General features: G+C 34.5%; 1 non-coding gene across 1 annotated transcript; it reads right to left on the reverse strand.

The window, feature by feature from the left end:
* Window positions 1-2,512: 2,512 nt before the first annotated feature.
* On the reverse strand, window positions 2,513-2,660 carry LOC118271525 (U12 minor spliceosomal RNA). The gene has a single exon (XR_004783312.2). It is a non-coding gene; the product is annotated as a U12 minor spliceosomal RNA (small nuclear RNA).
* Between the last annotated feature and the right edge of the window lie 624 nt (window positions 2,661-3,284).

Consider the following 3,284-nt stretch of genomic DNA (forward strand, 5'->3'; position numbering starts at 1 on the left):
TTGCAACCACTCGGTCAACGAGGCAGTCTTTTATATTAGCAGCAGTATTTTAAAACTGAGCTAGATAAAGCCAGCATTCCTCATCTGACTACACTAAAACAAACTCAGAGGCCTCAGTCTCTTCAAAGTTCACGAACACCTAGCTTCACTGACGGACAAACTGACAGACTATTATTTATTTCTTTATTTGTTGAAGTTTAAAAATTATCTATTTATAGTTTAATTAGAATAAATAATTTGACTTTGACTTCACAAGGGGGTTTGTAAACAAATACGAAATGGTATCGATAAAAAACAGCTGTGGACATCACTATTTTTGCGTGAAAGAGCGTTTGGCATTTGACCCAATCCCAATGAGAACAATAATTTACATGCACCCCCTCCCCCTTCCAAGGGGTGGTGTGCACTGTGCATCCCACCACTTTTCACCCACTTTTTACCAGTTTACCTTTCACATTTTTTACAGCTGAAATTACTTCATTACCTAATTTAAAATACTAATACGCACTGTCTCGGTAGTCGGCTTTGTTCGGTTCTCGGTTTGGATATTTTTATATTTAATATTGTTAGTATATAGGTATAGGTGCAATTATTGTAATAGGTTTAAGTGTGGGAGAGCCATGCTTCGACACGAATGTGCCGGCTCGACCGGAGTGATACCTCGGCCTTACCGAAAACCGACGTGAAAAAACGACGTGAGGTTAAGTACTGGAGGCCCAATTCCCCCTTTCCCAATCATCATAATCCACCAACAATCCTTAAATTCCTAAACCCCAAAAGGCCGGCAAAGCACTTGTAACGCCTCTGGTATTTCGGCTGTCCATAAACGGCGGCGATTGCTTACCGGTGGTCAGATGATCCATCTACTCGTTTACCTACTTATAAAAAAAATGAGCAATCAAAAATCTTCCCTTAATAAGTAATACCTATAACTACTGCAATATGGCTTTCGGTAATTAATTAGGTAGATTTAATTATTATTCAATAATTAACAAGATACATAATTAATTATTGCATAATTATATTGAGCCTTAACAAGTACACACTAACGACATCTGTTGCCTATTTACAACATTAATGTTATTTAATAACTACATGACAAGTTCTACAAGCGTAGCGCTCATAAATCAAGTCCTTTACAAAATTACAGTTACCTACTACTACTAACGCCATCTAGTCGATAAGTACAGTACTATAGTTGTTAACTAGTATCAAGAGATGGCGTTCGCTGTAACAGTAATTTGTACCATTATTAGGATTTTATTTGCAGCAGGTGGGGGGTTTTCGGAAAGCCGTGAAACACTATAATCTGAAATTATCGAGTTTGTGTAGTAAAGTTGTGCATTACAGGTCAGTCACGCACGAAAGTTTGGCTATAATTTTTGCTGTGCTGCGTTTACTATCATATTGTACTTGACTACCATAATAACGTTTCACGGGTGTTACATACTCATTAAATATCTTTTCACAATTTTGATTATTTAATATCTACGTAATAAATTCAATAACTGCTTATATTTATGCATACTGTGACAGTTTTTTATCTCTTAATATTACTACTATACCAACTAGATAAGTAAGTAAACTTATCAGAAAAAAAAAATCCATCAATATTGTAACACTTCTAATATTTTGATTTATTTTACGTAATCAATCATCTCATCTACTGTACGTTTACATTTTATATGTGTTTATTTGCATTTGCAAAATGTGTTTATTTATAATATACGAACTATCCTTACCAAATTTCCTTTATGTCAATCCAGTAACTCAGTCAAGCGCACTCTCCTGATACAACGCGCCACCGTCCTTGTACAAGCCCATAATTTCCCTTCACGTCTATCTCTTTCATTTAATTCAACTCGAAATTACAAATAGCTTCTTAGGGCGTTCCCAAACGATTACATTTGAAACTTAAGGCTATTTCAAACAATTTATGACGGGCCTGACTTTCGAAACTCGATTTAGGGAAGTTCTCAAAATAATCGGACAGATTTGTCGGCAGTTTTAATGTGGGGTCAACGGATTGGGGTTTGGTGGTAGTGGTCGCGTATTGTTCTCTTTACCGACTTCAAAAAAGGAGGGGGTACTTAGTTCGGGCATTTGTTTTTACTCAATCAACGGCCTATGACAGTCCGGCCTCATCTAGTTATTTAAGAGATTGACGTGTAAAAGAATTACATTGTAACCTATTAGCAAAAAAAAAATATCATTTATCATTACTTGACTATCTCTCCTATACACGTTAAAGAGGTTTGCAGTAAAAAAATAATAGCAACAAAACACACATTGCAATTATTGCTATAATAACTTTGAACGGCGCTCGAATGTAAACTATTTATAGAAACAAAACTTAACTTATCACGCTTAATACGTCATAATTATATAAGTCTTACCACTATCAAGTTGACCTTATTTTTAACCACAGTCTAGATTTAATAATATAGGTATTCCAGATTTTATAGAAAATTGTTAACTGTTAATGAACACATGGTATTTTTCATGTATAATACGGCGAGATCGCTTCACCGAGACCGCGCACAAAGTAGGTGAGCAGTCCGCGGGACGACCTGTGCCTTTCAAAAATAGTTTCGCCCTAACAGGACATTGCCAAGAGTCACCAAGGCCCAATAATTTCCTTACTCAATAGATTGAGGCACGACGACTGAGCGCGCTCGCTCGGTATTTATACTCCGGGCGGAACGAAACCATAGCGCGATTCAGGAAAACTACGGAATTGATCAACGCCATCTATCGAGCTATGGGACAACATTTTGTGTGTCTGTAGAACAGTTGTTGTACACCTTAATTTTATGTTTGTAGGCTTTTGCAAAACGCCAATTACAATTGTAAATAAATAAATAAATGTAATCCATTTGGTACTGTGACTGAATTTTGTGAAGTGCTCGAAGATTTGTTTATTTGTTAACAATTCATTGTATTGTTAAGTTTAGTTTAGTTATTACTGTAATTAATAATTTAATTAAAGAATAAATTTATTTAATATAAATACTAATTGTAATTTCTAATATAATATAGGTATAAGTAGATAATTGTTTACCAAATACCAAAATTTGAATTTAATACCATGATGTTATTTTATTTATAAAGAATTAATATTTCTACACCGACAACGGTAATGTGAAACTATTAATATTATATTAAGATCTTGATTTATACCATAGTCAAAGTCAAAGTCAAAGTCAAAGTCAAAATCATTTATTTCAAATAGACCAGGAAGGCACTTTTGAACGTCAAAGCAAATATAATAATATTAATAACGT

Source organism: Spodoptera frugiperda, chromosome 9 (assembly GCF_023101765.2).
Source record: "Spodoptera frugiperda isolate SF20-4 chromosome 9, AGI-APGP_CSIRO_Sfru_2.0, whole genome shotgun sequence".
Lineage (NCBI taxonomy): Eukaryota > Metazoa > Arthropoda > Insecta > Lepidoptera > Noctuidae > Spodoptera > Spodoptera frugiperda.